Genomic DNA, 22,950 nt, shown 5'->3' on the forward strand with positions numbered 1-22,950 from the left:
CATTCACAATAGCTTCAGTATTGTGATCCACAGTCCTAAACCACTGTAAAGTACAATATATCTTACAGGTTTGGTGTAAATGATCCCTGATTTTGATCTGAAGTCACAGCTAGTGCCTTCTAAAAGTTTCCTCTTTATGGATGTCCGCAGCTTTTACGTGGGAAATAGAACAAGTAAAGAAACAAAAGACAATTCACTCATTACAGGGAAAAGCAACTACACCCCAAAGAAAAATAGTTAGCCCTATATACCTAAAAGTTACAGTAGAACAGACCAAATGCTGTAGAATGCTGTGATGAGTTGTGACATTTTTCTAAATTATATCACACCAGAAAGCATGTCTTTCAATATAAGTAATATAGCAGGTGTACTCAAAGTAAAGGCCTTCATCCAGCGAACAGTTTCAGTTATACTTTATATAACCAACAACAATGCCACCTTTCTCCAAGGAATCCAGTATATTGAAACCCAATAAGCTATAGATGTTAGCCAAATTTCAGAAATAACATTTTGAACAGAGGGGGACAGGATGCTGAAGTCGAGTAATCCAATTAACTGACGATAACATAAGATCTGTTGTCATAGTGCCATCTCAGTATCCTCTGCTTAAGAAGAAGCTGATGAAGAGGAGAGATGACACCGGTGGAGAACAGTGGCAGTTGTGTGTTAGTCACTAGAATTGCTTCCTCTATGGGCTACAGGTATGTTTGATAAGGGAAGAAGGGGAGTCTTTCATACCTTTAAGTCACTATTCCTGCCGCCACAGTACTAATTCTGTTTCTCAGCATGTATTTTCTCAGTAGCACATAATATGATACTTTATCAAACTCTTCCCTTCACCCAGTTTTACTATGAAGTCTGTGTCTTTTGTAATTTTTAACACTGTGGGCTGAAACTAGAATATGTTTCCTGAGAGTATGATTTTTAAATGCCTTGAGAAAACTAAAACAGCCTTTCCGTGTCCAAGAGTTTGTTTCTGTATAATATTGGCAAACAGATATTTCTGTGTATTAATTTGCCCACAAGGGAAAGAGTTCTTTTTTTTTCCTAAAGATCCTTTTCCAAATTCAAATCACAGCGGATGAAATAAAATGTTCCTAGTTTCATTCATACAGCTATAAATCAATGCTATTTATTTGCCAGGGCATAAACAATGTTCATGGAGTTTTCCATTGAAAATGAATAACGTGCTAATATACTTTAAAATAAAAAGGACAATATTAGATGTTAAAGATAAACACAGGAGGAAAAACAGTTGTGTTGCATACCATAAGTTCATGGTAGTGTAAAACTGGTTTTGCTAACTTTTCTGTTTAGCTCATTCTACAAAACTGATCCTTGAAACTGAATTCATAGTTCCATAAATACTTTAAGCCAGCCCTGCCTCTGAGAGATGCAGTTCCCTGTGCTCCATCATACCCTACCCGTTGTGTTTTTCATCAAAGTAGGAAACTGATTAGAAATAACTTTTTTCATCTGTGGTAGTTTCATTTGGAGCTATTCCTCAGGTCATCTTAATGAAAGTTTGTAAAGACACAAGGGAGAGAGCAGGGAATGAGTAGGAATGGTTGCGGTGTTGTTTTACAGTACCTAAAAATACATGGTAATTAGTGTCTTAGACATATAAACACACTGAAGGAACACCCTGAAATTGTGTAAGACACACACAAGTAAAGATTTGCTGTATTGGACAATGAAGAATAAGTGCAAAGAACTAAAATCTGGGGACAGAGAATTTAAAACAAGTGCAGCATTGAAAACAATCTTAAAAAGTGCCACTGCCTTCTGAAAGATACTAAAGACTTGAAAGGCCCTTTTAAATTATGAGAGGAGCATTTAAGAAGCAGTGCACACCATTAGGTTCTGACCTTATGCCTTTAAGAAGGTGTCAAAAGCCTACTGCAGTGGGACTGTGAATAGCGGGGCTTTTTATTTCTGCTTCCTTCATCCCACGCCCAAGGACTCTCAGATCACATGGGGGGATACGTATTGCAAAATCCTCCCTTAAATAAAGGGGACGGGTCCTTAGTGTCTAGCCTTCCAGACATTAGTAAGTCCAGACACTGTAGAATTTTGATGATATTAATATATCATTTGCAGAACTTCAGATTGTGTGCTGCTCTAGCAAAAAGGGAAAAAGTGAACTGAGAATGGGAGTAGAAAAGATAAATGAGCCAAGGTCATGAAGTAGCTTAGGCTAGGTCAGAGGACTGAGTGATAGAAAAAAAAATTGTACTGGACAAGGCAATATGAATGTGAAGCTAAAACTAATTCATCAGATTAGGAAGTGTTTGTAGAACACCATGGACACTACTGCGCTACCGACATTACAGGCAGAGCAGAAGATATAAATAAATACTACCTGCAACAGTGAGGTCAAAAGATGATTCTGTGGAGAAACTTACCTTCATCCTTATGGTACACTTTGTGCTTTGTAAGGGGCAAATTCTGATCTGCAACCTCTGCCACTGCACATTTAAGAGGTGAAGGAGAGCGTAAGAGTGCAGATTAATTTGACCCTTTGTGTTTTCCTTTCTGTGAGATTAAAATGCATTAGCTTGGAAAACTATTTAAATCCAGTGCTGCAATTGCTTAATCAGAAAAGCTTTTTCCTCTGATGAACTAGTTGTTAGAAGCAATACTTCCAAACAGTCAATAGAAAAACGGAGCCAAATGCCTCTGTAGTCATGTTAATCCTTGGCTCCCACACCATGTACCTACAGTAAAGTGCCTTGCAACTAATTACAGTGTGCGACCCCCACAGCAGACCTGAGGCATTAGGGATGATTAGAATCGTGTGCTGGAGCTCTCATTAGGTGATGTGCTTCTGCTGTCTGCATCACCACCTTACGCAGCTATTCAAAAGTCCCAGCCTTGTCAAAGTAGATGCCTTGTTACAAAGGCATGTAATATTAGGCAAAATACATAAATACTGTATAATTCTGCATATTTGTGGCACAAATGCTTGTCTACAAGAGCATTGAAAAAATACTATACTCCCAAGAAAAAAATAACAGTGTGTCTGTCTAGAGAGAGGATTCTGCTAGGCTCTTACTTGAATCTAGGAAGGAGTGACCAACTGTCGTCTCCAAGTTGGAGCATCCTAAAACTCTCAGTGGTGATGGTGTTTGGACCGGTGACCAGTGGCAGAGGCAGCTGTACCTCTACCTGCTGCTCTCCTCTGCTTGTATTAACACCACAGATCTTGAAAGAAAATGGAGAATACTTCTACTCTGGCAGCACTGCACAGTTGTAGAGAGGGAGGGGAGGGAAATGTGGCAGTTCTTGTTTGTCCTTACAATTTGAATGCCTCCTTGGGATCTTCTACTAAAAATGCTGAGCAAAATAGATTTTATTTTAAAGAAGCAAAGACTATTGCCTCCTATTATTCATAATTAAACCCAAAGAACATTCCATTTCTGTCTACACATTGAGTTAAAAGCAATGCTAAATTAGCTTTATCATTTTTATTGTGTTGTGGGCTGCCTAAGAGCCAGTGGCACAAGCCAACACCCCACTGTGCTAGGCATCATACAAACAATGAAAAAAAAAAGACTGCCTTAGTGTCAAAGAACATTTCAGTTGAACATTGTAGTTCAGAGCAAAGGAAACTGGAGCCAAATGTAAAGTTCAGCTGTAACAGTGAGCACTATCTCAGCTAGTTATCATGCCCGTTCCGTATGCCCTGTTTTATCTTTCTTCTGTTTTTCAGCTTTGCAGTGCACCTTGTAATTTCACAGCAGAGTCACAGTGATCTGAAGAAATGTGAATACAAGCAGGAAAAAAATCCTTGGCAACGCCTGGTTTTGTCACATTACATTTTTTTCAAATCAACCACAGGATTAAAAATAAAGTTCAGAGGAAGAAAAAGATCCCCACTAAAAAGGAAGTCTTCAGTGATTTTCCATATATCTGGCAGCAATTAGGAAGTTATGTTAAACTAATTAGGAATTACTATGATGCTCATCTCCTACTCATTTTTTTGAGTGTGCAAGCTCCAGAACTCTGCACCGTTGTCCTGAAAGATGTTTATATGCTTATACAATATCTGACGTCAATGAAAGCAAAACACAAAAGAATTGAAGTGGACCTAGAACTACACTGACCGAACACCTCACAGCCAAGAGCAGAAGGTGAACTATGAGGAGAGCGCAGCAATTATTGCTGTATAATCTAAGCAGGTCACTGTGCTCCGCAGGCTTCAGCAGGGACTCTGTGTTCACTAAAACCTACAAATAGCTATAAGCAAGGACAATGTAGAGAATGAAGTGTATTTACCCGTATTGCCAAATTGTGTATATTTTTAAGGCAGATTTATGTATCATTTTAAGTGTAATCTCTGGTATACCCGTACTATTAGAACTGCACTACTTCTCATGGAGTTAGTTATGATATGCTATGGTTTATGAGGAAGGAAAAACAAGCCATCTGCTATTAATGATATATTCATTGTTCTGGTTTGGGACAGCAAGGTTGGGATTTTTGTTGCTTTTATTTCTTTGTTTTTAAGATGTATGCATAACTACTAGTCATAGTAATTACTGGATAGGTAATTATCCCTAATTTTCTGAGTAAGATACCAACAACGTGAACGAAACCTCCATAAATGTGGCCTAGGGGTGAGCTATAATGTCAGTGGTTGCCACCAGGAATGTTGGTTCTGCCTCTTCCTCTGATTTTCAAAGGATGCTTTTCCTACTCCCTGTTGGCCATGCTGTTAACCCGACTTCCAGTGCACTAGCTCAGGGAACCAAACTGACAGAAAGCAAGCCCAAATCTAAAGGAGAGCTGGCAGAAGGGGAAGAGTAGGAATGCACATTGCATTTGCAGGCAAAACTGCGTTTACACACACAACAGTGTCAGGGAAGAGTATGAGCTAGGCTGCTCCCCAAGGCAGCTGGGGGGAGAGGGGGGCCATGAAACAGGACAGCACAGAGCTGGCGAGCAGAGAAACAGCTCCTGTCAGGAGTCCACTGATGATCAGATAAAAGCGAGGTATCAAGTCAGGTTCGAGATCCAGTCAGGAAATGCAGACAACAGCTAAGGGACAGCAGTGGGTTTGGCACACCCGTGGGCTGGAACAAGATGATCTTTAAGGTCCCTTCCAACACAAACCATTCCATGATTCTATCCCAGCATCACTGGAGCAGGGACTGATGGCCTTGGGCTGGGCTGAAATGGGATCCTGTGCCGTGGGCAGGGTTGGGGGGAGCCCTGGGGAGGATGAGTAGGGACAGTCAGGATTGGTAATGCCAAGACATGTACGAGCAGTGAATGTTTCTTTTCAAACTTGAGTTTTTGAAAAGTTACAGCTCAGAACCTTTTCAGAGTGGATGAACAAGAAAAAAAGAGCAAATTGTATGATCTTTCATGAAACAATATATTTATTTTTAAAAAAAAATTCTCAACCTCCTTAATTGATTTGTTGACTTTGGATAATCATTTGTACCTTGATTTGAAATACAGTATCCTCAAACATTGATATTCTATCCCCTGCTAGGCATCTACACTTTCTTCTTAAGTATTTCACATACAGATCTGTCTGGATCAGTGATGTTCTAGAACCCATGCTCTCCTTCCTCTCATACACTTTTTAAAACGATTCAGTACATATGTTTGCACCACAAATGCAGGATTTGGACTATCTGGGGAATATAGGACCATTTCCTTTGGAGAATAAGGAACAGTTCACATTACAGGGCTATTTCTAAGGGCAACATTTAAAACAAATGTAGAAATTTTAAACAACTTTTTCACAATACCTTTGGTGTGCCTGTACTGAAAATGCAGTTCTGATTTCCTGTGACTATTGCCTGAAGGAACATATGAATATTATGCAGGAGATAACAAGGTTCAAATTAAAATGAAATGGAGAGACTGAAAGCATTTTGCAGACAATGCCTTGATCTGCAGATTTACTACTCTGAAAGACGTCACCCATTATATACTTCTTTGATGTAATTTTTAAGGTCTACTTTCCTTTTAATAGGTGTGGGTTTTAACTGCATTTTCACTCTGTCAAAATGAACTGAAAATTAAATCAAACAAACTTGTTTGTTTGCACTAAAATTCACTCCTGTAATCCAAGTTATGCAGGTATAAAACATATACAGCAGAAGGGTGGAAATATTTTTTATTATTAATCTTTATTTTGTAGTAAACATTCAAAGAACTTTTGGGTTAATCTATAAAATTTAAGTTGAAGAAAAATCCCAAATTGTTTAGTAATGAACAGATAAATAAATTAGTTGCATGTTGTGTGACATTATTTTTACACAGAATTTAAAGGTTAATTAATAATAAAAATTATGGAATGGAAATAACAAGCAATGGAAAATAAAATTGGGTGATTCTAACTGAAGACTTTCTTAGTTGTACTTATCAGCTTTTACTTTCTATGTAATTGCCCTGAGCTAATTAAAAAAATAATACTAAAACTCTTGTGAGTTTATAGTAATTGAATCTGGTAAACTGAAACCTATTAAATAATTTTATTAAGGTTATTTGTACAAGCCATATAAGGCATACTGTAAATGTTGGCCTAAATTACAACGGCAACGTGATCCCACGAAAACGTAAGGTACTGGTAGCAACCATTAGCATGCCCTTACCAATAAGAACATATTTGCTAACAGATATCCTGGGACACATTTATGCATAAAATTTTTCATGCTATTTACCTCATTTTATACCAAGCAATGAGTCAAACCAATAGCTTACTGTATAGAATGTTGTAGACATAGTAGTACTGTGGTACTATCTAGATAAACCTTGTACAAAATGTGTTGTATGGTATCCGCCTATTTTGTAATTCTTATGTGTGTTTAAAAGCTTGCAACAGAAACACACAAAATTCAGGCAGGATATCAGGTAGAATTTTCCAAAACAGGAGAATCTAGACTCACCTGTGGGCATCAGAAAGAATTCTGAATCAAGAAGGCAAGAAAAGGTGTGTCTGAGAATAGTTTCCAATATACAGACATTCACCTTCACATAATACTCAGAATGTCTCTTGTCCTGAGAAACAGGACACCAGGCTGGCATAAAATAGTCTGCAAGATCATAGAATCATAGAATTGCCTAGGTTGGAAGGCACTTTTCAGATCATCTAGTCCAATCATCTACCTAACATGGACAAAAAACATCACTAAACCATATCTCTGAGCACCGCGTCTGACAGTCTTTTAAATACCTCCAGGGATGGTGACTCAACCACTGCCCTGGGCAGCCTGTTCCAATGCTTAATAACCCTTTCAGTGTAAACATTTTTCCTGATATCCAATCTACACCTCCCCAGCACAACTGGAGGCCATTTCCTCTTGTCCTACCGCCTGTTACCTGGGAGAAGAGACTGACCCCCACCTCTCTACACCCTCCTTTCAGGTAGAGTAGATGTTGGTGGCAGCTCAGAGGTGTTGGGAACCCTTTCAAAATGTGAAAGAAAAAAAATAATCCATTTTAATTCAAACATTGCTAGAATTTTTTAAATCTTTTCCCCCACACACACTATTTAAGAAGGATACAGACTCCCAAACCTTAATTTTCCTGTATGCCATTATATTCACCATGTTTCATAAAAATTTCCCACTTACATGCTCTGAATCTCTGGTGCACACTGGGTGACGTTTCTGAGGCACATCCAAAGTGTTTTGCCTTGATATCATTTTAGGTTTTTACCCACATATGCAATAGGAAATACAGTCAAAGCATGCCTCCGTTTATAATCTAATGAAAAAAATTACGGACTAGTTTAAGCAGGTTGTTTGGTACAACATAAAGCTTAGCTGCAGCAGTGCACTGCATCCAGCATGTTGTTTTACTTTTCTTCTCCAAAAGGTAAATAACCTGCATAGCTCTGTATTGTAGCAGCTACAATGCTTTTGGAGTCCATGCTGACAATATCGGCTCAGCAGCCCTCTGGCACTGGCCAGGATCTTCTTAGCTATATTCTGAACTCTAGAGAAATTTCCAGCTCAAGTTCCTGAAATGTTTCTTCTATCTTTTTGAGAACATAAGTTTTAGCGAGGCCGTGTCAGTCAGAACTAAGATATTGTGTTCCCTCTTTTTAATTCATAGAATCATAGAATCATAGAATGGCTTGGGTTGGAAGGGACCTTAATGATCATGTAGTTCCCACCCCCCTGCCCTGGGCAGGGACACCTCCCGCTAGACCAGGCTGCTCAAAGCCCCATCCAGCCTGGCCTTGAACGCTTTAAATTCCTACAGAATTTCTTTCTAATATCTCATCTAAATCTACCCTCTTTCAGTTTAAAAACATTACCCCTCATCCTATCGCTACACTCCCTCATAAAGAGTCCTTCCCCATCTCTCCTATAGGCCCCCTTTAGGTACTGGAAGGCTACTATAAGGTCTCCCCCGAGCCTTCTCTTCTCCAGGTTGAACAACCCCAACTCTCTCAGCCTGTCCTCACAGGAGAGGTGCTCCAGCCCTCTGATCATCTTCGTGAATGCATCCATTTAACTGAAAAAAGATTATCAAGAGTCTCCCCTCACTGTTGTTGATTCTGGCCATTTTTTCACAAATGCATTAATATGTTATATTTGCCAAAAAGTCCGGTGCTTGAAAAAAACAGCTACATGAAAATCTCAACTTTCACAAAGAGCATTTCCAGTTCTCATGAAAGAACTTGAAGACATGAAGATGATGTAACAATTCAGAAAATTAAGATGAATGATTCAGAAGCCAGAAGGAAAATAGAAAAAGTAATCAATAATCAAGTAAATAAAATATTTTTACTTTTCAAATTTACGAGCAGTTTCATTACTCTGTATGAATGACATATAATTTTTTTTTTAAAAGTGTAGCATAGGCAGTAGTGCTGCTGTCTCAAAAGACAAAAGCTCACCAGAATTTAGAGGAAAGTTTAAAATATTGGGCTAAATACTTGGATGAAGTTGTATTCTCATTATATTATACCTTTTATCCCTATACTTTATGTCACTCCAATCTTTTCCTTCTAGTATTTCTGTGAATCATGTTGGGAAAGACCATACTGAAAATCATCACAGTGACTGAAATTGAAGTTCCTCAGAAATTCATAAACAACTTGGCTTCCAACATGATTTGGCCCATAACTCATGGATATTTAAAAAATTATTTGAAAGCTTGGTCCCTAATATACATCTGAGTTATTTAGTTAAATAACTGCTCAGTGTTTTTTAAATTGCTTTTCAGAAATGTTTCCATTATCCAATAGAATCAGTCTTTAAAGAAAAATTACATTAAATGTTTGAAAAGTAAGTATCTTTTTAAAAAGGACTCAGTTCCTCCAAACTGACTTTGAGTTCTTCTATGAGAATCTTTGATCAACTTTTAGAGAAAAAAATATAAAAGTTCAAATTCCTAATAATCCCACTGCCTAGTTAGACAATGTTTTCCTGCAAGTGAAATATTTCTGATTTTAAGGAAATCTAAATGCTCATCCTCTCTTTGTAGTAATTTTGATGAAGGACAAAAATATCAAGGAACGGGTAGACCTATTCTGGTCAAAACAGAAAGAAAACCAAACCCACATATCAAACACTTCCTTTCTAAAATTGTATTTAAGCATGTAAATAAATTTATTGATAGCCAAAGATCAGAAGTGCAGTCAACACTTCTCACCACCTCACAGTCCCAATTTCTCTTTTTGGACTTCTTGTCCTATTGAAGTAACTACACCTATTCTCTTAATTACAACTGTCCATTCTTCCAACATTCTTTGTAAGTGATCTTTGCAAGCTTCCTAAGTGTTACTTTAATTAACGTTTTTACAGGCTAATAGGCAAAATGATTTGCTTAGCGCAGAAAAGCCCCAAATTAATAACACAGTTAAAGTCATTATACGAAAGTTTCCTATTACCTACCACTTTTCTCCAGTGTTACACCCACCCTTCCAATGTCCTTCTGGGTCCTTAGGTTGATAATTCAATCTTCTTTAAGCAGAAAGGAGGATGGTTTCCAGCAAGTTGTCAGCATCCTGAGGCCATTGTCATGGGGAAGATGATGTTCATGGTGGGGTTTCTTTTTTGTCAGACTTGGGTACCTCTGAGCCTATTACATATTTCCTTATCACAGTTTACTTCCTTCTCACTGGTTCCCAGCTAAAGTTGATAAGTTACCCAAGAGCCACCACCAGTTTCAGTTGACAGAAAGGGCAATGGTTTGCTGTGTCATGACTCCCACCGTCGGTCAGATTTGACCACAGGAGCCATTCACAGAGCTTCGGTTCAAGCAGTTGAGGCATTAGTCACTTGGCCAGCAGCCTGTTGTTCAACCAAGCTAAAACCACCTCAGGCCACGGCAAGCTGAGACCAGCCCTGAGACACTGCAGTGTCAGGTTAGTACAAAGTCTGTGGGCTTTTACTAGTAATGTCGTTCCTGGGCTACAAATTTAGTTCTCCTAAAAGGCTGAACTACTTGGCCGAATATTTTGAAGGCAAAGAATTAGAAAAATAACATCAAAGAGTAACAATTAAGATTGCAAAGTTTCAGTGAGCAACTGAATTTTAGGTCCTGTATGGAGAAGTTTAAAAAGACTTCAAATCACTCGATTTGAGTTCTCTGAACTTTCCTGCATCCAGGAGACACAAAGACAGACAGATCTCAGTAAACTAACTTTCATCTGAGCACAAAAATAACAAAGTAAGAGTTATGAGCTATTTAAATACGTTTAAAGATATAATAAATACTCATTACTGCAGTATGTAACAGACTGAAAAACTGAGAAACATATCCTTCTTCTGCCCACCATATCCTTTTTTCCATTCCAGCAATTTTGAGTAGTTTTCTTGATTGAAACACACTCCATTCATGAATCTCTAGGAAAAAAAAACCTTTTGGTCACCTGAGACCTGGCTTTGAGTCTGTTTCTTGTTTCAGGCAGGCAGACTCCCTCTTCTGCTTGGCATCTATCGATGTCTGCATGCACTATGTATTTTTCTCTTTCACTCCCTATGTACTGGTCTCCTAGACCAAGCATGATTATATGCTGCCAAAGAAGAAGCCATTTTCCTCTTTCTCCAGCAAAGAATACGAGGTTACAGCTTCCTACCTTGCTGTCTACAGCTGCTTTCTCTTTATTAGCAAAAACACCACATAGTACTCATACAGCAAAGGAGACAAAACCAAATTACACTCATACATCATTAATCTTTTTACTGTTTAATAGGTTCTTCAAGAAGGGAAATTCGGGATTAAGAAATGTTTATAGGTTTATGTTTCACGTCCTTAAATTCATGTGCATTACACAGTTAAACTGTCAGATTAAAATATTATCACTTTTGCATTATATACCTCTTTTTCACAATTATTGTTCCCAGAAAGAAGCTTGAATATTTATATATATGTATTTCCAAAAATTTAATCCCAATAACTAAGACTAACAATTGTCCACACTTGTTCTAATAGAAATAGCTATTATTGGCAGAAAACATGGAATCATTGGTATTCCCTCAGAAGATAAATCCTATGTAAGATTTACACATATAAAAACTTCATCAGAATTCCAAGTTTGGAGCCCTTTGAAAGAGCAGAATCAGTAAAGTACAATGATCTTTTTCACAGTCATGTATGAGCTTTCTCTTCTTATTCCCCTTACAAGACTTAATTTCACAATATGAAAATGACAGAACATAGTTCAAACAACTTCTGTGGAGAACCTGGGAGAGGAAAATATACAAATGTCTTATTAGAAAATAAGTATTTAGGGTTTAGCTTCTGAAGGTATTCAGTAATATTTTCTTGACATTTACTTCCTATGCTTTGGGGGTTTTCTTTGTTTGTTTGTTTTAGCACAGTTCATCAGCAGTGATTAATCTTCCTTATTGATTCCTTTGGGTAATCCTCCAGTTTTATCACCTAATTCCAAGACTTCAGTACCTGCTAAATGTAATTTCTAGTACAGGTTAGTGTCCTGTCCTTTAACCACCTGTAGTGACTAGTAAACAAGCGTGTAGTTGAAGGAGTGGGTTTAGGTTACTTACAGGACAGCAAATGCCCAATTCATAATATTGATGAGAAACAACAAAATACCTATTTTCTTGTTTTGCCTTTTTTGCCTATTGTGAAGCACTGGAAAGACAGGACTGGTGCTACCAGAATCTTACAAAAAATAAGACTGAGACATATGAGTTGACAGCTACTGTTAAGAGGATATTTCCAGTCCGTTCCACATCAGGCAATCTGAGACACCTTTGCTATCACCAACCTTTCCTTTTACCTACTTTCTTCCTGCTGTAAGAGTGTCCCATTTCAGCTTTTCCCCCTGGGGAGCCAAGTTTCATTTTTGCCTTCATTGACGAAGAGTCCTGATCTTATTCAGAAAATATTTTCCTGTCCCTGACATGAGTTCAAGGACAAAGTTTTTTTGCCTACCATCAAGACATTTAGTTGGACAAAATCAGATAATGCTTGGATATGCATACCATCTGCACGAGACTTTCTCAGAGGGAACGAGGCCAAAAAAAGAGGGTTAGCAATATATTTTTCTCTTTTTCTGTGTTTTCTCTGTAACTACAAGAGTCTTGTCTATCAGTTGATTTGTTAATAACTCTGTGAAAGGTATTTCCAGAAGCATAGAAGCTACCATCTACGCCATAGAACAACGATTAAATAGGGATTCAAAGACCAGCTTATAAACTATTTGCAATCATGTCATGTTCCAGTAGACATAATGCAAAACATACGCATACAGTCTAAAAGATGACAAAGCTGGGGGCATATTTATGAAGAGATAGACTGATTTAAAAAAATGTTGCAATGTTTAGTCAGCAAAATATAATATATACTTTATTAGAAGCATAACTTTTTATGTAGTGCACATAATTAAAAACTTAAAAATTTTCACAATTCAAAAGACTATGAGTTTTGGGTTTTTTTTTAAGGTTACTGTAGACATAAAACTGTACCCATGCCTATTGCCACCAAACAAGTATTATAACATTCAGTGGTTTGAAATCTAACCTACCAGCAAAACTGGCAGTAGTTGTGCACAATTTATATACGTACAATTTCAGTTTACAAGCAAAATCTTTAGTTTATTAATTACTTTCCCCTTTTTCAAGAAAAAGAAAATATTTGTAATTCAGGAATGGAGTCTTTGAAAAATAGGAGGAGAAGATTTGTAGTGTCTAGTCTGACAATGATAAGAAATATCCTATTCTGGCTTTTAAATTGAATTTGAATGTGGCCGCCTTATTCTGTCTTTTCCTTGTTTCACAAATACAATCTTTAAATTTCTGACTAGACAGAACAATGAAATATATAAATAAATAAAAGCCCTTAAAGTAGCATTTGGTAATTAGCATTTAATGTTCATGAGTCATGCACCGGAGGTCTGGCATTACAGTCTCCTATGATTTCTTCAACCACAGGAGAACTTGCAACGGTTTAAAATTGTTACTTAGTGTGTGTTATTAGTTCAGTTACTTAAAAAAATGTACTTTTTAATCATCGTGTCCAACGAAGAGCAATGAAGCTGGTGAAGGGTGTTGAGCACAAGTCTTATGAGGAGTAGCTGAGGGAACTGGGGTTGTTCCCCTGTACTCAGCACTGGTGAGGCCCCACTTTGAATACTGTGTTCAGTTTGGGGCCGTTCACTACAAGAAAAACATTGAGGTGCTGGAGTGTGTCCAGAGAAGGGCAACGAAGCTGGAGAGGGGTCTAGAGAGTAAGTCTTATGAGGAGCGGCTGAGGGAACTGGGACTGTTTGGCCTAGAGGAGAGGAGGCTGAGGGGGGATTTATTGCTCTCTACAACTACCTGAAAGGGGGTCAGTCTCTTTTCCTGAGTAACAAGCGACAGGACAAGAGGAAACAGCTTCAAGTTGCACCAAGGGAGGTTTCAACTGCATACTAGGAAAAATTTCTTCATTGAAAGGGTTTTCAAGCATTGCAACAGGCTGCCCAGGGAAATGGTTGAGTCACCATCCCTGCAGGCATTTAAAAGACACATAACCGTAGCACTTAGGGACATAGTGGTGGACTTGGCAGTGTTAGGTTTATGGTTGGACTTGATGATCTTAAAGGCTGTTTCCAACCTAAATGATTCTATGATTTCAGCAATTCTTTTGTTATGTCATAATGAAGTCAAGTAACTTTTCAAGTCATTCAGCTTCTATTTGGTTTAAAAACAGAAAGAAAAAAGTTGTTAATTAAAGTGATATTAGAGATACTAAAATGTGGACAAGCTATTTTTTCTGAAATGTCAATAATGATCACAATGTATTGAAAATAAAGGTAAGAAGTGTGTACCTACATTTCTGGAAGAGGGAATGTTATTTCTTTGCTTGTAATTTATGTTATAAGCTTTAGTTGGGGTCATTTAACAAATAGGGTAAATTCCAGTATCTGTGTAACTCTATTAACAGAGTGGTGTTAGCAGAGAATGTGAATAATAGAGTATTGCAAGCATGAACATTACAAGTCTAGCTGTGGTAGGTATTAATATGCATAGTGAGACTGTTAGTTTTCTAAAGATATCTTCCACCGGTATAATTTATTATGGTTAGAAAGCAGATGCACTCCACATTTTGTTTGTAAAGCAACATTTTTTTTTCACATGTGAATAGATTTAGCTTTCAGCCAAGGTTTCAGGCATTAGATTGGCTACTTTACAATTCCAGATGTGAGTGTAAGACAGGTTTCTACAAAACACTCTTAAAACAACAAATATTTTTTTCCAGCAAGGATATTAGTGACTTATTTACAATTACATTGCAATCCAACATGCAATAGCTGAGTTGTAACTACTTAAAGTAACAAAAATAAACCATATAGATAATTAACTTTTATCAGAAAATTTGTTAAAAACAATGTTTAATATGACTTAGAGAATAACTAAGAAAAACTCAGTTTTACAATTAGAGACATTTCCTATTTGTATAACAGTTTACTGAACACAGAACAGAATATAGTTTCTGTTTGCCTAGGACACCAGCTAACACTACCAAATTTAAAAGGGATAAGGACAGTCAAGTAGTGAAATATGTAGGAAACTCTTTTTTAACCTGAAAAACCAAATAAAACAATGGGGATTGATTAGGGAACAATAATTTAATTTATAGCAAAACCAAATACAAACAAGTTTTGTCATCGTATTTTCCTGACCATAAACAACTTTTCCAAATATAAGCATAATGCTGGAATATCATGTAGTAACAGTAATAGTTGTAATAGTTGAAGATTTTATAATGCCCAAATAATTTTATGAAGTGTTATATTGTCTCCTTCATTAATCCATCATACTTTCTTAAAATCTATTTTCACAACTCATTTTCATAGTAACAGTGAGTCTAGAATATGGTTTTAAGTTTCAAGTCAGATATAGAGAAGATTTTAAGAATCTCATATTTCTAGTATGCAATGATAAACAAACACATGATCTAGCATTTTACACCAATATTTCAATACACAATTAAACTACTAAGCTGTTCTGAAAATCTTAACTTTTCATTTTCTTTACCAGTTATTAAATATAGTCTAATTAATTTTCCTAGGGATTACTGCAAGACACTTGACATCTGCAAAATAAAAACTGTTTTATCATATTGATAGAAATTCTAACTGCACAGAAGTTAGCAGAAATTAGATTTATTGCCACAAAGTTTTCAGCCAACACTCATTATAACCAATGTAGACATCAAAACATAAAGGGATATCATCCAGTATCTTTTTGACGAATGTGCGCCGATTCCATACACATACTTGCCAAACACTACTAGAATTTTTTCTTACAGGATTTTTGTGGGTTTTTTTCCCCCCGATTTCTGTTCTGACATCTGCTTGCACTGGTCACACTGCACAAATACAGTATGTGCAGATCATAACTACTAAAATTCCTTCAAATTTTCTCATGAAATGATGAGGTTGGACTTGCCAAGAGAAGGGACGGAGGTCCTTATCAAATTATTCTCCTGCCACCCAGATTATTAAGATTGCCTGCTCCCCTAAAAACTAAGAAATTGTTGAAGCTGTGAACATTTCTCAGTGCACCTCACAGGGTATAATTATAGGGAACCCTGTAAAACTAAGAACAATCACAGCTCTATTGTTTTCTCTTTGGTGAGGATTCAGTACTTCATTTATTCCATTTGCTATATGTGTCTGAGAAAACTCCTTTATCATCTTTTTTTCAATCAGAAAAAGAAATCTACCTTGTAAAAAGGCCAATTCTATTCAGAATTACTAATTTTCTCTTTATTTTGTTACAATAAACTTTCTAAAACTAGTTCATTAGGTAACCTATAATAATTAGGGGTAATTCTGTGGCCTCAGATGTATTACAGTGCATATTTTCCAGGGGTCAAAGATGACCCCTGAGGATCCCTACAGAATCTTGAGTTTATGATCAGATAAACCTCATGTTCAAATTTATGGCATTTAGGGATTTGGCAGTACAAGACCACTTCCTTCCACTTTAGATGGGGAGAAGAATAAGGTATAAATTCTACTGATCAAAGCTCTTTTCAATGTTTGAATGTTTGTGTGGCAGCGATACGGTACCCTATAACTTGAACAGATTATTTTCTATCTGTGCAGTGGTTGGGATAAGAAAGACCTATATTTAGAATTTGAAGAAGTCTGTAGTTGAAGTTGTGACATTTAAAATGTCTTGTAACTCCCAGAGTGCTTTAATAATTACTTGTTGTTGTGGTTTGGTACCATGAAGTTCAACACTTTCTAATTATTCACTGAGTTCAGCATAGGGAAAACGAAAAGCAGGGAGGAAAGAGCAGTTCTTGTAGTCCTATGTTATCTTGCTCATTTCAATTCTCCATCTGTTATACCTACCACTCTGGAACATGTGACAATTCTTTCATTCTTCCCACAGTTTTTCTGCTCACAATACAAGGCATTCTTAGCAATTGAAACTAGAGAGAGGAAAAAAAAAAAGAATAAAAATAAAAGCAAACAAGAAAGAAAAGAGAAAAAAACACAAACCAAAACACATTCTTTTCTTACAGATGCCAAGTTGTGGATGGCAGATACAAAACGTAATATAGGACATGCCTACATAATATTTACTGGTATGTAGGCATAGCACAGTCACTGCTAATTACCTTGCTAACAATGTTTTGGTAGCATTCAGGCAACTCTGTCAGAGCTGAATAAATACTTTAGCAGCATGATGAAGGAAAGAGCTAACCCAAGTTGGACTGACATACTCATAACATTTACAAATGAACTGAGAATGCTGAAAAACTGTATCATGCTGAGTTTAGGTAGATTTATTGCACATGACATTCAGTGATTTATGAAAGACTTGCTTCTGGCCTTTCTGGAACAGATGCACAAGGAGAATACATAGAGACTATGCCTCTTGTGTTGTGAACAAACACAATTACTATTCTTGCAGTCGAGCATTATCCACTCTTGGTGGCTTTCCATAGATGATATAAAGAAGTGAAAAAAACAGTTCCATTAACTTGTTATGTTGGTCACATGTAGAGACAAAGTTTATTCTTCAGAGTGGTTTATAATCCTCTGGCAATTTTGAGTCCTCACAGTTCAAAACTATTCTAGAAGATTTTGTGGGAATTGCTACTCAAATTTGCTCTGATTTCATTGCAGATCAATAGTAGATAACGTAACAGGAACATCTAGTGTCACAGATACACTTAAGAAAACATAAAATAAGCAAGAAGTTACAAAGACAAAAGTAAAAAGAAGGTAAGGTCTGAGAAACCTATATCTGATCTCTCTGCAAATGGATGCAGAAGTCAATTCATTACTACAAAAGTCCACCTTTATCTGCTAATAATTGTTGGAATTATTATTTTTCACAGCGTTGTTACCAGTTTTATTCTCACCATGCCTTTTTAGTCAATATTGACATTTCTTCTAAAATTTTATTTGGGATCTGTGAATGATGGAGGGTTTCTAAGAATAAATGCACTGAATCCTATTTTGAATTTATGGGTTGTATGTGTTATTGTCATATATTCATATAATATATATATATGAGTTACTGATGCATTTTACTTTTGAATTTCTTTAGGCTTTTTAAATAACACAGCACGGATGGATAGTTCAGGGAAAAAGTCAGTTTCTGCTGATTTCCTTAGAAACTGGGGTATCTTCTCATCCCAGACGTAAGAAGAGGCATGTAATGAGTATTTCTGTTTGATATATGGAATAATCTCTAGCAAAACTCATTGCAAACCCAGTCTTTTCAACTGGAGATCCTGGATTAACATCTTGAATTTTAAGAGGCTGCACTGGCAGGTTCTGTTGTAGCCTTTCCATTCCCCCACTGTAATGTCTGACAAACACCATGCTTCTTCAGCCTGGCTGTCGAGCTTCACAACCCACTGTGCAATTCCTAACATCCTAATTCTCTCCTTCTCCATTTTAATGTGGTATAATTTACAAAAGGAACATTTTGTTTGCTTCCGTTTTGGTTGATTGATTTATTTATCATTAACAGGCTTTCTTTAATGAGATTTTATTCTTTTATTATTTGTATCTGCAAGGAAAAAAGAGCTATAACATTTTTAGTCTATTTTATTTTTTAATGAAGGCTTTGATTTCTTCAGGCTTTTGTTGGCCCAGTTTCACCACAGCCAGCAAATCATTTGCATTTACCAATTAAGACATTAACAAGCTTTAAAGTAAGAGTTAAATCAACCAATATTTTCACTATACTTAAAATGGATGTGTTTGTAAACTGAGCTTTATCTCCTACCTTCTTTGCACATTCTGGCATAGTGTACCAAAAACATAGAAACTGTGACAATACCTATGACAATAATCTGATAAACAAATCCCTGTTAGCTGATGACCAAATTCGTGACACGAGACTGAGATTATATTTCAGACTTCTGATTGCTAAACAGAATCCAGGTCATCACCTTCAATTTTGGAGTCTATAGGCACATTCAAATAACTTATCTAGAATATCAAGTACATGCACAGTGGATAAGAGCTATTTCAGGACTCAGTCTAATTTAATTCCTCGGTAGGCAAACAATAAGCTTGGTGGAACACACTCTGCATTGAATTTCTAAACAGATAAGGAGAAAAGAACTGAAATTATAAATCAAAAGGGAGTCCCCAGTGAATCTCTGGTTGTAAGAAAGATGAGCCATACATGTCATCAAGCTTCTGCATTGGCTTCTTCCATTCCCATACATGTCACCAAGCTTCTGCATTGGCTTCTTCCATTCTGAACTGCTGAAAATGATCCAACGGATACCTGAATTATTCCTCTTTCTGCTTCCTGGGCTATTGCGTGACTTTGTGACACACCTCTTTAAGAGCTGGCAAAGCAACCTCTCCTTTTCAGACTCATGATTCTTGTGGAAGTTATTTCATTGTGCAAAAATTTCACCTGAGAAATGAAGCATTTTCTGTTGAGAAAAAGTAAGGCAAAAGTTTTGCAATTAGTCTTTAGTGTTGTATTTTGAACTACGATGAAAGTAATAAAGGCAAAGCCCAGCTAAAACTCAGACTGTGCTTTACATTCTGACTCAGCTATACAGAATTTATAAAAGCTATAAACTGAAAAGAGTCTTGTAATTATCACAATATGTTAATTTTAAGTTTGCCATTGTTACGTCCCAGTCTGACTACATTGGGCCTGGGAGAGGTTCGCAATGATTCCAAGTGTGAAATTAAGACACAAACGAGGTCAGGTGCCACTCACTGCAGGTTTGCAGGTTTATTGTTATTCCCCAGCAAAAGTCACTGAGAGAAGCGATAGAGCACAGGCAGAAGTAGAGGAAAGGCAGAAAAGAGAAGCAGTATTACGGAGCATAGCAAGAGTATAGTCACCACCACAGGCCCGACGACATCTCAGCGGTCCTCCTGAAGTTCAGCAGCGTCCCGTTGATCTGTGGTTGATGGTGGTGGGGGTCTCAGTCCCGATTCCCAAATTGTTGTGAGTCGCCGTGCCAGTTATAGTCCAGGTAGCCCAGGTCAGTCCGTAGCTTGACCAATCAGCGTGACGGTGGCCTTTGCCCAGCTAATTGTCATTTTACACGGTTGCCGTATAAGCTTTTCCTGCCCCCTTGCTGCTTGGGCAGTGCTTGGCACAGTCATTGTGCTTCAGCAATTTTGGAGTTAACAACACAGGCTCGGGTGGGCCCCGGGCTAGGCAGGGTCTGGCCACTCTGATAGCCAGAGGCCTACACCCTTTGCAGCTCAGGGAGCAACACACTGATGGCAATGACCAAATTTCAGCTGATGGCAATCTTGGGTGCCGACTGGCAAGCACAAGGATGGTCTGCAGAAGGTGCTAAATAGACACAAGCAAGCTTCTTACCAGCCTGCAAGCCTGCCGTCAATTTGCAGAAGCTTAAGCAAGCTTTGAGACAATTATTTTAAAGTTCCAGTCTTTCACAGCCATGCTTCAGGAACCTACTGATTCAGTTTCAGACATACCGTATGGATTCTAAAACTGATATTATTTTGTTTATAAACTCTGCAAGAAAAGGTTGAAATCAGATTTATAATGCAACTCAAGATTAACCAGAAGTTATACTTTGACTTTAATCAGCAGAAAAGTCTGCCTCAAGATACTATCTCTTAAGTTATTCTGCACACTCTAGGGGAATCAACAAAATAAATTATTTAGGTATTATTACTGGAAATGCATTATCAGGAAATGTATTGCTTAAATTGTGTTTATCAGAACTTCAAGTTTGTGACCACAGAAAATTCAGTAAGTTAAATTAGAAAATGAATACTTGGAATTTCTTCACTTACTGGGGAAAGAAAAAAAACTAAAGTAGAAGTTTATTGTAAAAGTCACCTTAAAATAATTTGAATATAACTTGATATTTGTTGGAGGAAGGACGGGAAAATAATTTATTTCATTAGTACCTGTGAATGGAGATGAAAGAAACAGAATCTCCAGTGGAAGTCCATGAAGTCTTCTCAACCAAGCTGGTTTTACAGGTACTATTATTGATTTGCAATTCACTGGGTTGAAGCAACAGGAGAGATACTTATCTAGCATTCAGTTTATCTTTCTGTACTATGATTACTTTCTATATTACAGTTAGCAACAGCCATCCATAAGTCTTGCCCCCATCTCAGGGGAAGAAAATAAAAATAAAAATGAAAGCATGCAATAGAAGAGCAGAAAACGGAGATACAATTCTTCCGGTATATATAGGCCCTACTCAAGGTGAAAAGGATTTTCATTAAAGGGATAGTACTAAGGTTTAATCACTGATCATACTTGTCATTGATACTGGAATTTGAGAAAACTGAATTTTGAGGTCCAAACAGAGCAAAAAATTTCACATCAGTAAAATTCCTTTTAATTTTATGAAATCTTTTCACATCTCTATTCTTGCCAGTAACACAAATATGTATTAATAATACTCAAAGTGATATGTTTGGCGATAACTATACATACAAACGACAACACTAAAAATCAACCTTATGTTTTTACCCTATATTCTCAGTACTTTAATCAGTGAAATATACTAGCATTTGCATGCACTTATGTTATAAAATACAGTGTGACTGCTAATATACTGGCATTTTAAAATAAAGTTCCCATTAAATTACTCAAAACAGGACCATTTTTCATCAAACTGAAGGATCATCTTTTCCCAAAGATCAACTCAAATGGGATTAGTCCATTATTTATAATTTTCAATTTAAAAAGCAGGACAGGAAACAGTGCTAGCTCACACCTACAATGTGCCAACCAATCAAAATACTTTTATCTGCCTCCATGACAACAATCATAAAGATAAGATTGCAGCAAAGCATTAAAATTCAAATGATACCATCAGTCTGACAATGTGTTGAATAACATTTCTGTTGCCTATAGCAGCAAATAACTTTATTAAGTCCTATGTTGCCTTGGGGACCCACAAAGGCTAAACTTTACAAGAACTATAAATTAGAAGTGAACTAATTGATGTAAAAGAAAAAATAAATTAAAAGCCAAATCTAATTTAACATGTAGGCACCTGTACAGTAGGTGCAACACCTACCTAAATCCCAAGCTCCTTGTCACCAATAAAGTTACAAAAACATCAGATAAGTAACTGCATTTCAGGAGCACCCCACAGTACACCTTAGAAAGTGATCTAGAAAACAAACAAAAAGATGAAGACTTGGATGAAACAAGTCAGGAGACACTAAGCATATGGATCTGAGTTTTATTACAGATACAACACAGGGAAGTAGGGTCAAAGGAAAACAAGTCCATGTACAGCCTCAGAAACGTACAGCATTTACTGAAGTTACCTTACTGATTACTGTTAATGCTGCATACACTTACACATGCAAAAGAGAAACAATATTTAATTTACAGAAAAAAAATCACACCCTCACCTTTCATGAACGTTTCCTGAGTACGAAGCTACAAGCTATTTATGGCGGAACCTCTTTCAATGTTTTCACAAGAATTGAAAGAGAGGTTTTGTCCATTTTGTCAGAAAGCCAGACAGGAAGTATATGAAACTGGAACATAATAATTCATGTACGCATTTGAGAACAAAAACTTTACTCCTCAAACAATAGATGTGTGCATTGTTAAGTGTAATTAGAGAACAGAGACTAAGACTTTCTACTGGCTGTAACTGGATTAGGTTTTTTTTGCCTTTTCTGTTGAAAATATCAGTGCTGTTATTACCTTCCAGAGCTGTAACTTCATTTTGTGACGTGACAGTTATCTCTAAGAAGTATTAGTTCAAGTGATTTAAGCCTTTCTTTCATACATCTTGTACACCTATGGAATTTGGGTAAGCAAGAGCAACCTGTAAAGTGCTGGAGCACTGAGCGCTTTCAAATTAAGCATGTTGTGAGATATTCAGTATGTGGAAGACGCTCAGGAGGACTCTTGTAAATAGTAATTTAAGAGGTGGGCATCTAAAGCCATTCTAAGGTCACCAGATCCTACCAGGGAGAAAACCTAAATGTAATCACTTGTTATTTTAGAAAGACTATCGCTAAATGAAAAAAACCCCAACTTTCTCACTTCACACATT

Source organism: Rissa tridactyla, chromosome 5, assembly GCF_028500815.1.
Source record: "Rissa tridactyla isolate bRisTri1 chromosome 5, bRisTri1.patW.cur.20221130, whole genome shotgun sequence".
Lineage (NCBI taxonomy): Eukaryota > Metazoa > Chordata > Aves > Charadriiformes > Laridae > Rissa > Rissa tridactyla.